General features: G+C 41.0%; 2 protein-coding genes across 4 annotated transcripts in view; one reads left to right on the top strand and one right to left on the bottom strand.

The window, feature by feature from the left end:
* cc2d1b (coiled-coil and C2 domain containing 1B) overlaps positions 1 to 12,969 on the top strand; it is a 417,139-nt gene that overhangs the window by 150,759 nt on the left and 253,411 nt on the right. The window lies entirely within an intron of this gene.
* LOC144497383 (zinc finger FYVE domain-containing protein 9-like) overlaps positions 1 to 12,969 on the bottom strand; it is a 101,980-nt gene that overhangs the window by 74,779 nt on the left and 14,232 nt on the right. For 2 of the 3 annotated variants that reach the window (XM_078218570.1, XM_078218573.1), the window contains exon 2: positions 7,312 to 7,403. The exons of the other annotated variant lie outside the window; for it this stretch is intronic. The gene's annotated coding sequence lies outside the window, so the exon portion shown is untranslated. The remainder of the gene's footprint in view (positions 1 to 7,311; positions 7,404 to 12,969) is intronic. 3 annotated transcript variants of the gene reach the window in all.

Genomic DNA, 12,969 nt, shown 5'->3' with positions numbered 1-12,969 from the left:
TTGTGAGACTTCTTACAGTCACTGTATTGAACAGTGCTATAAATTAGCAAAAAAACTCAGCTCGCTGGAAAAAAAATAGGTGAGAAAACCTCCCATTTTCTCTCCTGTTTAACACTAAAGAACTTGAGGAGGAAAATTCCACTCAAAATACTGTACAACTGCCAACAAAAATGCAGCCAAGCTTTGTACACCAGATGCTATGGCAGGTTCAATGCTCTTCACGTATGCAAGAACACTTTAAATTCCAAACAATTGCTTTAATTAAAATGGAATGTTGTATTTTATAATCTGTTACGGTTATACACTGGTAGGAAAACAGAGTCAAACTTCCAAAACGTAATATTTTTGGATTGCAAATGGCACTGATTGAAATATTTGTTTTATTTCACTTATTAATAATGGTACAAAACTTTCATTCACTATTTTGTAGTGTCCTGAGGCTCATTAGACAATAACATAACAGAATCTTTAGAGTGTATCAAGTACTGCTGAATAATTCCATTAAGTTAGATATTTAGCAGCTGAGCAAAGACAGCTGAAGGGGGTACAATTTACAATATCAATTTAGAATATATTTCCATTTTCCTCCCCACAATCGCCAACTGCTTTATTTGGAATGATAATTTTTGCTTGATAAAAATCAAAGCAGATGTGATGCTAACTCTATCATAATCATCAAAATGAGGTATTAGTGGTTTATGATGAAACATGGTCAATCAATTTTTATTTCTTTTGGCTAGCAAGAGGCTTTGAAAAAAAAAAACAGTATTTTGACAGGAGGTTAGAAATAAAAGGGGTGAAGTTTTCATTTACTAATATAGAGTTAGAGTTACTAACATTTGTTTAGACCAGGCAAATTTTTGGCATTTGTTTCAATGCTCGAAGTGTCTACCAATTACACCATTATACAGCACAGAAATCAGGCTGCATGAAGGTCTTTTCTTCTGAAAGCCTAATCTTAAAATCATTTTGGTCACTTTTCCTTTGCATGTAACAAGAAAATTTCTCTAGATTTAAATATAAAAATGTCTCACTGATGTTATGTGTTTTCAGTATAATTCCCTTACTAGAGTCATAGAGGTATTTAGCATGGAAACAGGCCCTTCGGCCCAACTTGTCCATGCCGCCCCTTTTTTTAAGCCCGAAGCTAGTCCCAATTGCCCACATTTGGCCCATATTCTTCTATACCCATCTAACCCATGTAACTGTAAATGCCTCTTAAAAGACAAAATTGTACCCGCCTCTACTACTACCACTGGCAGCTCGTTCCAGACACTCACCACCCTCTGAAAAAATTGCCCCACTGCACTCTTTTGTATCACTCCCCTCTCACCTTAAACCTATGCCCTCTAGTTTGAAACGTCCCTACCTTTGGGAAAAGATATTGACTATCTAGCTGTTCTATGCCCCTCATTTTATAGACTTCTATAAGATCACCCCTCAGCCTTCTAAGCTCCAGAAAAAAAAGGCCCAGTCTATCCAGCCTCTCCTTATAACTCAAACCATCAAGTCCCAGTAGCATCCTAGTAAATCTCTTCTGCACTCTTCCTAGTTTAATAATATCCTTTCTATAATAGGGTGACCAGAACTGTACACAGTATTCCAAGTGTGGCGTTAACAATGTCTTGTACAACTTCAAGATATCCCTACTCCTGTATTCAATGTTCTGACCAATGAAACCAAGCATGCTGAATGCCTTCTTCACCACTCTGTCCACTTGTGACTCCACTTTCAAGGAGCTAGGAACCTGTACCCCTAGATCTTTGTTCTGTAACTCTCCCCAACGCCCCATTAACTGAGTAAGTCCTGCCCTGGTTCAATCTACCAAAATGCATCACCTTGCATTTATCTAAATTAAACTCCATCTGCCATTCGTCAGCCCACTGGCCCAATTGATCAAGATCCCGTTGCAATCCTAGATAACCTTCTTCACTGTCCACTATGCCACCAATCTAGGTGTCATCTGCAAACTTACTAACCATGCCTCCTATATTCTCATCCAAATCATTAATATAAATGACAAATAACAGTGGACCCAGCACTGATCCCTGAGGCACACCGCTGGTCACAGGCCTCCAGTTTGAAAAACACCCTCTACAACCAGTCTCTGGCTTCTGTCTTCAAGCCAATTTTGAATCCATTTAGCTACCTCACCCTGGATCCCATGAGATTTAATCTTATGCAACAACCTACCATGCGGTACCTTGTCAAAGGCCTTGCTAAAGTCCACTTAGACAACATCAACTGCACTGTCCTCATCTACCTTCTTGGTTACCCCTTCAAAAAACTCAATTAAATTTGAGACACATGATTTTCCACTCAAAGCCATGCTGACTGTCTCAAATCAGTCTTTGCATCTCCAAATGCCTGTAGATCCTGTCTCTCAAAATACCTTCCAACAACTTACCCACCACAGATGTTCCCAGGCTTTTCCCAGCAGCCCTTTTTAAACAAAAGTACAACATTTGCCACCCTCCAATCTTCAGGCACCTACCTATGGCTATCAATGATTCAAATTTCTCTGCTAGGGGACCCGCAATTTCCTCCCTAGCCTCACACAACGTCCTGGGATACACTCCATTAGGTCGAGGATTTATCTACCCTGATGCGTTTTAAGACTTCCAGCACCTCCTTCTCTGTAATATGTACACTCCTCAAGACATCACTAATTATTTCCCCAAGTTCTCCAACATCCATGCTTTTCTCAACAGTAAAAACTGATGAGAAATATTAATTTGGGATCTCACCCATCTCTTGTGAATCCGCACATAGATGACATTGTTGATCCTTAAGAGGCCCGACTCTCTCCCTTGTTACTCTTTTGGCCTTTATGTATTTGTAGAAGCTCTTTGGATTCTCCTTTGCCTTATCTGCCAAAACAATCTCGTGTCCCCTTTTTGCCCTCCTGATTTCTCTCTTAACTCTACTCCTACACCCCCTATACTCTTCAAGGGATTCACTTGATCCCAGCTGCCTATGCATGTCATGTGCCCCCCTTCTTCTTCTTGACCAGGGTTCACTACTTCTGCCAGCCTTGCCCTTCACTCTAAAAGGAATGTGCTTACCCTGAACCCTGGCCAACACACTTCTGAAAGCCTCCCATTTACCAAACATCCCTTTGCCTTCCCACAGCCTCCCCCAATTAACTTTTGAAAGTTGCCCCAATTTAGAATTTTAACTTTTGGGCCAGACCCATCATTCTCCATAGCTATCTTAAAACTATTAGAATTATGGTCACTGGTCCCAAAGTGATCCCTCACTAACACTTCTGTCCCCTGTCCTTCCTTATTTCCCCAAGAGCAGGTCAAGTTTTGCCCCTCTCTAGTCGGGCCATCCACATACTGAATGAGAAATTCCTCCCGAATACAATCAACAAATTTCTCTCCATCCAACCCTCTAATATTATGGCTGTCCCAGACAATGTTGGGAAAGTTAAAATCCCCTACTATTACCACCCTATTTTTCTTGGAGCTATCTGTAATCTCCTTACATATTTGCTCCTCAATTTCCCGCCAACTATTTGGGGGCCTGTGGTACAATCCTATCAGTGATTTCCCCTGTCTTATTTCTCAATTCCACCCATATAGACTCAGTGGCCGAACCCTCAGATATGTCCCCTCTCGGTACTGCCGTGATGTTTTCCCTAATCAAAAGTGCAACTCCCCCTCCTCTCCTGCCTCCTGTTCTATCTTTCCTATAGCATCTGTACCCTGGAACATTGAGCTGCCAGTCCATCCCTTCCTTAGCCATGTTTCAGTAATTGCTATAATATCCCAGTCCCACATACCCATCCATGCCCGAGTTCATTTGCCTTGCCCGTCAGGCCTCGTGCATTGAAATAAATGCAGTTTAATCTGGACTTCCCTTGCTCTCTGTCTTGCTCCTGCCTGACCTGTCTGGTACTAGGATTACTGACACTGCCTTTACTACTTAATGTGCTCTCTTTAACTTCTGTGCTGTCCTCAACCTTCTCTTCTGTCTACCTATTGCTTTGAGTACCATCCCTGTGCCAAACTAGTTTAAATCCTCCCAAGTGGCTCCGGCAAATCCCCCCGCCAGGATATTAGTCCCCCTCCAATTCAGGTGCAACCTGTCACTCTTGGACAGGTCACCCCTTCCCCAGAAAAGATCCCAATGATCCAAAAATTTAAATCCCTGTCCCCTGCACCAGCTCTCAAGCTACGCATTCATCTGCCTAATCTTCCTATTCCTACTCTTACTAGCACGTGGCACTAGTAGTAGTCCTGAAATTACTACCTTCGAGGTCTTGCACTTTAGCCTTCTGCCTAACTCTCTATATTCACACTTCAGGACCTCATCCCTTTTACTACCTATGTCGTTGGTACCAAAATGTACAACGACCTCTGGCTGCTCTCCCTCAAGAATGTCCTGCAATCGCTCAGACGTCCTGGACCCTGGCACCAGGGAGGCAAAACACCATCCTGGAGTCTCGTTCGCGGTCACAGAAACGCCTGTCTGTGCCTCTAACTAGCGAGTCCCCTATTACTACTGCTCGCTTGCTCTTTGCCCGACCCTGTCCCACAGCAGAACCAGCTGTGGTGCCAAAGGCCTGGCTGCTGCTGGTATCTCCTCTTGACAGGCTAACCCCCCTCAACAGTATCCAAAATGGTATACCTGTTTGAAAGGGAATAGCCACATGAGACTCCTGTACTACCTGCCTGCCTCTCCTGACGGTCACCCATCTACCTGACTGAACCGGTGGTGTGACAACCTCCCTGTAACTAGTTTCTATCACACTCTCTGCCTCCTGTATGCTCCACAGTGCATCCACCTGCCGCTCCAACCGAACAACGTGGTCTGAGAAGAGCTGCAACTGGACACTTCCTGCAGACAAAATTGTCAGGGAGACTAGATTGCTCCCTAAATTCCCACATCTGGCAGGAGGAGCATCCCACTGCCCTAGCTGCCATAATACAAGTAAAAGGATAAAAAAAATCTCAACTCACCTTTCCCTTGCTTGTGGTCCTCCTGACAACTTTTTCTTTGGTTAGAGGTGGTGGTAGGGAGGGAAACACTGAAGTAGTGTTTGGGGTTTAACTGTCCCTTTACAACAGCTTCTCCACAGGCCACCTTCTGGTTGCAGTGACTGTGCCTATGGAAACCTTACCTGCAACAGCCAATCACCTTCGCCACTCTGCTGCCCTCACCTGAACTAGCAAAAACCTTTTAGGTTGAGTCTAAAATGAAATCCCTTGGCCGTCATTACATTCCATAAATAAAGTGAGCAAGCGAAAGCAAGAGATTTTCAAAATTGTCAATTTCACACAATATAAAAAGGCAGAAATATTCCCTTTCCCCTTCAAACCTACATTTTAAAAAAAAACTTCCAATAACCATTCATAAATGTTCCAAACAAATGTCAATGACACAGTGAAACTGGCTGCAAGACCAAACTTGAATCGTACACCTTTCAATTTTTCTCCCTCAAGGTCTCTACTTGTCTAGTGCTCACTGCTCACCCCTCCCTTAAGTCCAAAGATGTGCAGGTTAGGTTGATTGGCTATGCTAGATTGACCCCATGTCAGGGGGATTAACAGGGTAAATGCGTGGGGTTACAGGAATAGGGCCTGGGTGGGATTGTGGTCAGTGCAGACTCGATGGGCCAAATGGCCTTCTTCTGTACTATAGGGATTCTATGATTCGCACAACACAAGGATTTCAGTGTACAAAATTATAACTACAAACTCTGCCTCACTACTCTCCTTTGCAGACCACTGCAAAAATCACTTGCATCGATAAAAGTCATTGAATTGCTTGTGAGCAGCAGAGGTGTTTTTTCCTGTGGACTGCATGTCAATTTATCTTCATTACATTAGTTTTGGAAAACAAAGTTGATTCTGGGGCATACGTTAATTAAACATTACTATGAAATAATGATTTAAAAAGTCTTTCAACTTGGAGCAGTTATGCCAAATGCTGTCTCAATGAAATTCCACAGCCAAGCTAGTGATGTATAGAATCATGGAATTTCATCTTCAGGTTCAAGCATGTACATAAATTTTTGAGCTTAGTCAACATTATCCGCACCTTCAATTATTTTAGACTGATTACTCATCAGACCATTATTTTATCCACCAATGAATTTGACTCAATATTTATCCAAATTCCTATTTGAAACATGCTTAAAAAATATGAATTGCTGAAATATGTAAAAGAATTGCAGAAACAATTCAACAATATATTTTACTTGCATATCATGAAGAGGTAGTTTCATAGTTTAATATAAAAGGTAAGTTACATAGAATCCTACAGTGTAGGAGGAGGCCATTTGGCCCATCAAGTCAATCCCACTCAAGCCCTATCCCCATGACCCCATGCATTTACCCTCGCTAGTCCCCCTGACACTAAGGGGCCAATCCACCTAACCCGCACATCTTTGGACTGTAGGAGGAAACCGGAGCACCTGGAGGAAACCCACACAGACATGGGAAGAATGTGCAAACTCCACACAGACACACTTACACTGGTAAGCTCCACAGTTGCACTAAAAGGCCATGATTGGAATGTTACCAGTACATAATAGATCTTGGCACTGGAAGCAAATGTGAGTGCCATGCCCGCATGGACGAACCACAGAGGTCCTTGTATCTCTCAGCCCTTTTTCTCCTTCAAGATGCTCCTTAAAACCTCTCTTTGACCAAGCTTTAGGTCATCTGTCCCATCATCCCCTCATGTGATTTGGAATCAAATTTTGCTTGATAATGCTCCTGTGAAGAACATTGGAACATTTCACTGCACAAGTACAAGTTGATGAGAATCAGTTTCACGTATGATTCAAATCAATAAAAATTTCTGAACTTTTAAATTCTCACTAATTTTCCTGTTCCCTTTCCTACTGATTATGCAGTCTCATGAACTTTCATGGCATTCAGTACATTGCCCAAACAGCCAACATCTGTGAACAACTATGCATAGGATCTATTTAGGACATAGGCAGAAATACAGGCAAGTCAAACCCACCAACATCAGATATGTACACACTTTCAAACAAAGTGGAGTACAAAAGAGAAAACAGGAAGAGACCAATTTCTCCTGCTTAACCAGGAGCTGATTATGAAGCCTCTAAAAAGTCACATCAGCTGAAATGTACTGAAAATGGAACTTCTCTGATTCACGTGGCTCAGGGTCATCGGAAGTAATTTATGTTCAGGATAACTTCATCATTCATTGCTTAAAACACGATGTTGAAAAATCTTTTTAAAGTAGATGTTAAGAGAAGCAATATTTAAGTAAATTACCTTTTGGATAACTAGGTTACAATTACAGTTACTTCACTATAATTTTACATACCTGTTCATGCATGTGGGTTCCAGCCTTCCCTTCCTCTGCTTATGTCACCCTCCAAGGGTCAACTGGTTTCTCAGCACCGATAGAGCCTCAAGCTGGAAAGTATTTAATATATTTAGATATTAGGTATTGTATCCACTCTATATGTAATAAAAATGCAATCACTAAGTAGTAAAAAGGAGTGCAATGATAAAGTTGACAACTACAGACTAGTCATTTTGATTTAATGGTAGGGAAACTTCTGGAAACTATCGTCTGGGACAAAATCAATAATCACTTAGACAAGTGCAGGACAATTAAGGAAAGCCAGCATGGATTTATTAAGGGAAAAATCACGTTTAACTAACTTGCTGGAGTTTTTCCTGAGGAGACAACAGAGAAGGCTGATAAGGGCAATGCTGTTGATATGATGTATATGGATTTTCAAAAGACATCTGATATAGTGATGTATAACAGACTTGTGAGCAAAATTTTAATTCATGGAATAAATGGAAATGTGGACATTTGAATAAGAAATTGACTAAGTGACAGGAAACAGAATAGTGATAAATGGTTCTTTTTCAGATTGGAGGAAGGTTCGCAATGGAGTTCCCCAAGGGTCAGTGTTGGGACCCTTGCTCTTCTTAAATATATTAGTGACCTAGACCGTGGTGCTCAGAGCATGGCTTCAAAATTCGTAGATAATAGGAAGATTGGAAACATTAATATAAAAGCAAAATAGTGGAATGCTGGAATTTGAAACAGAAAATGGTGGAAAATCTCAGCAGGTCTGACAGCATCCATGGAGACAAAATAGAGCCAACGTTTTGAGTCTGATGACCCTTCAGAACTAATTGTCAGATTGAAAACATAATAGTTGACAGTCTTGAATTTCAAAAGGCATGTTGAGAGAAGTTAATAAAGCAAATGCTGAACAGTTAGTAAAGCATATAGCATCTTAAGCTTTATTAATCAGGGTATTGAGTACAAGAGTAAGGGGGTCACTTTGAACTTGTATGACAGTAATTAGGCCTCATCTGCAATACAGCATCCAGTACTTGAGGAAAAATGTAAAGGCATTGGAGAAAGTACAGAGGAGGTTCACAAGAATGATTACACAGATAAAGAACTGTAGCTATGAGGATAGATTAGAGGGGTTGGGACTGCTTTCCTTGCAGGAAGGAAGACTGAAAGGAGACTTGATAGAGATATTCAGGATCCTGAGGGATATGGACAGGGAAATAGGAAGAAAAATTCTCCCTCAGTGTACCCGAACAGGCGTCAGAGTGTGGCAGCTGGGGGATTTTCACAGTAAAGTCATTGCAGTGTTAACATAAGCCTACTTGTGACTAATAAATAAACTTTAAACAGATTCAAAATAATTGGCAAAATGATGCAAGGAAAATAATTTTCATCCAGAGAGAGATTCGAATTGATATCTGAAAAGAATGTGCAAGGTTACAAGGATAAGGCAGGGAAGCTGGATTGGGTAGAATGCTCTTTCAGACTCATTGGGCTGAATGGCTTCCTTCTGCACTGCAAAGATTGTGGTTCTGTGAAATGTTGTCAGAGTTACTTTTTGCAGATTACTTATTGCATTAGTAAACTCAAGAGTTCTAACATGTATGCACTCCAACAGCCTGCCTGGTTTAGTGAGTTTATACCGCATTTAGAAAAAAATCTGATAATTACTATTCTGATGAACTGAACAGATAGAGTTTCTGCTCTCAATCATCATCCCATGATCCCTGAAGAGCACCATTTGGTCAGAATTAGATTCAGCTTCATGTTCCTAAAAATAGCCCACCAATAATTACTACGCAAACTCACAATGAAGTGCCATTTGGCCAAATTAAGAGACCTTCTGGAGCTCATGGTACAATGTCCCAATGTGAATCAACATCCGCTAGTTGGAGAGAAAGTAATTCGACAAAATTTTGCAATGTTTTATTTAATTGAGGGGAAAAGAAAAGTTTGCTTTGCTGGAGCCTCGCCTTTCACAATATGCCATGTGAACGTCAATGTACCTCTTGTTTAGTGGAACAAACGTACTGCATTTTTATTATGTAATTGAATTAACTGGAGATATTCAGTCAAACAACTTAATTGCAACTACCATCTTAAAACTTGCATCAACATAGTGAAAAGAGCAAAAAAGCAAATCTCTTAAAATTAGGAATCATTTTATTCATTTTGACAGGGGTCCAACTTTGGACTTTGCATGCATCATGGCCCGAGAAAAGGTTTAGAGGAGGGACACTCAATTCAGAGTCCTTGTTATCAGGACAGTGAAGCTGGGACTTTAACCTTGGAAAATCTAGACATTGAGACAGCATTAAAGCCTTGCAAATTAAGAGGGGATCAGATTTTGTCCAGCTAGATGAATTAGATAAGCAGGCAACAACTATGGGGGGATCAGCACAAGTTACGGAAAGATAGTGTTAAGGTAGATGGCAGAAGTTATTTTTGTAGAGGTATGTTGTCCACTGTACATGGAGATTCGCTGCACATGTTCAACAGGGAGCTTAATAAATTCCTGAAACAGGGAACACATTGATTTACAGAAATAGGCAAGTTGACAGCAATAATGTTACCAGTCACCATGATGGTCTGGAGATTGCTTGACCATCTTGCAAGTCAAGAGGAATTTTGCAGTGGTCTTCCACTTCCCCCTCCCCATCCAAATTGGCCTTTGTTTTTGCCTCTCCCAGGAAATTTAATGGCTGCAGCAGGTGTGCAGGTTGCACTGAGAGACAGAATAAGCTTAATGGATTAGCTGTTCTTTTCTTGTCCATTTTCATGGTTCATCTGTGTGAAGGACAACAAGTCTCACATGCAACAAGTCATGAATTGATTTACCCTATTCACAAGTGTATTGAGTAAAATAGACAAATTATTTTTGCTTAGAATTTTATGATTGCATACTCTTCCACCTTCTTCCGTCAGGAAAAAGATTTAAAAGTCTGAGATGACGTAACAACCAATTCAGGAACAGCTTCTTCCCTGCTGCCAGACTTTTGAATGGACCTACCTTATATTAAGTTGATCTTTCTCTACACCCTAGCTATGACTGTAACACTATATTCTTCATGTCTCCCTTTTTTCTCTCCTACATACTTATGAACAATATGCTTTGTCTGTATAGCACGCAAGAAATGTGACAATAATAAATCAAATTAAGGGTGTGGGGAACTGAAAGTGGCACCCAAACAATACAAGAGGAAACAGCGATCCACAGATATGCAATATTAGCATTGATTACAGGTAGCACAGTGGCAAGCGGTTCACCATAACACCAGGGATTCGGGTTCAATTCTGGCCTTGGGGCACTGTCTGTGTGGAGTTTGCAAGTTCTCCCAGTGTTTCTCTTCTGGGTGCTCCGGTTTCCTCCTGCAGGCCTAAGTAGTGCAGGTTAAGTTGACTGGCTGTGCTAAATTGCCCCTTAGCATTAGGGGGATTAGCAGAATAAATACGTGGAGTTACGGGGATAGGACCTGGGTAGGATTGTTGTCAGTGCAGGCTCAATGGGCTGAATGGCCTGCTTCTATACTGTAGGGATTCTATGATTTTATGGGGGGGTTTTCTAAGAAGAATGAAAAGAGGCAATATAAACTAAATGGTTCAATTTTAAAAGGGATCTTGGAGCCTGGGGAAATATGTAAACAAATTGTTGAAAGCAACAGGATAAGTTGTGAAGGTTATTTAGAAAATTGCACACAAGAGTCTTGGCTTTATAAAGGGAGGTATTGCATACAAAAGCTATAAAACACTGGTACAACCCCAGCTAGGTTTTGTGGCCAATTCTAGGAACCACATTTTAGGAAGGAGGTAAGGCCTTGCAGAAGGTGCAGAGATTTACCAGAATGGTAATAAGCATGCAGAACATGAATTATGCACAGAGACCAGAAAAGCTAAGATTGTGCTCCATACAGCAGAGAAGGTTAAGTGGAGATGTGACAGAGTTGTTCAAAATAACAAAGGGGAAATAAGGATGTGATGATACTGTGCCTTTAAGAAATGTAGTTGTGTCATGTTTCTGGTGCAGGATTCTTTTTAGCAGTCATTTCTACTAACCGGGGTCACTTTGCCTATGACCGGCATTCCATGTTGTTACTGCAGCAGCATAATTGATCTTAATTGCTGGAATGTTTGTTTTAATCTGGATTAATACAGGGTTATGTTAGTGATTTCTCCTGAGGTTTGTTATAGTGTTGGACTGGGTTTTGACAGGAAACGTCTTGTGACTGGGCAGAGCTAGGCTTACCGCCAGGTAGCACGGTGGTACAGTGGTTAGCACTGCTGCCTCACAGCACCAGGGAGCCAGGTTCGATTCTCGACTGGGGTCACCATCTGTGTGGAGTTTGCACATTCTCCCAGTATCTGTGTGGGTTTCCTCCGGGTGGTCCGGTTTCCGCCCACAATCTGAAAAATGTGCTGGTTAGGTGGATTGGCCATGCTAAATTCTCCCTTACTGTACTTGAACAGGCACCAGAGAGTGTAGCAACTAGGAGATTTCCACAGTAACTTCATTGCAATGTTAATGCAAGCCTACTTGTGACTAGTAAATAAACCTTAATTTTTACAGAGAGAAATCCAGTTTAGTTGCTGTTTGGGATCTGTAGAGTGAAGAAATAGCTCTCTACCTGACTCTTTCCCTCTTTGGATTGATTTGCCAGAAAATGGGTCTCTCTGTCTCTGAAGTTCTGCTGTTTGAAGTTAGATCTTTCTCTGGAGATGGCTGTATGGGAGTCAGAAGATAGGTATCCATCTAGATCTCTAGCCAGAGGGGTAAAAAGGCTCGAAATCTAGTATCCACGTGAGCAAATCTGTTTCTGTGCTCATTGATTCTGAAGGAAGATTTGTGTCTATAGGGATATTGCTTAAATTGGATCTATAGAGATCGATAGCTGATAAGAATTAAACTTTGTCATGTTTAAGTATTTTAATTGGTAAAAGCTATGTTGGTTCCTTTTGCCATATTCGAACGGTGTTCTTAAATAAAGTCGGTTTCAATAAAGTCTACCTAGTAGATCAACCAGAATCACACCTGCAGCGAAACACCTTATGCTCGCACTAATGCCTAAATCAAATAAAGTTGGGGTCTGGACTGACTTTATAACATACATTGGAGTTTATGATCCAACACAGAACTAATTTCCAGTGGCAGACAGGTTGATAACCAGAGGGGACAGATTTAAGATCAGCAAAAGAATCAGAAATGATACGAGGAATAAGTTGGTTATACAGCGAGTTATGATGATATATATGAACTGCCTGAACTTTCAAAAAGGGAAATGGAGTGGTGGAAACAGATTCAAATGCAACTTTCAAAAAGGAATTGGATAAATTCTCGAAAGGGAAAAGCTTGCAGGGATGAGAAAAAAAGAGTGAACCAATGTCCTACTTCTATGCTCTATCTTTCTATATTTCTGTGAAACTTGCAAACTCAAAAATACCAACCTGATTTCTTTGGTGCAAAAATACCAATTGCATTTTGGAGATGGGTTTGCACACATCTTTTAACTTTTTATTCTCTTTGGGGTTCAAAGACTGCAGCACTGTTCAAGCTTCTTGCTTTAGTCTCAATTCCAAAATTCATAGGAAATGTTGAATCGACAGAGACGACATCTGATGGAAGACAATGGTGTAATGGTAACCTCACTGGACTTGTAATCCAGAGGC

This window comes from Mustelus asterias, chromosome 8, assembly GCF_964213995.1.
Source record: "Mustelus asterias chromosome 8, sMusAst1.hap1.1, whole genome shotgun sequence".
Taxonomy (NCBI): Eukaryota; Metazoa; Chordata; class Chondrichthyes; order Carcharhiniformes; family Triakidae; genus Mustelus; species Mustelus asterias.
This window is presented reverse-complemented; position numbering and strand designations above follow the sequence as displayed.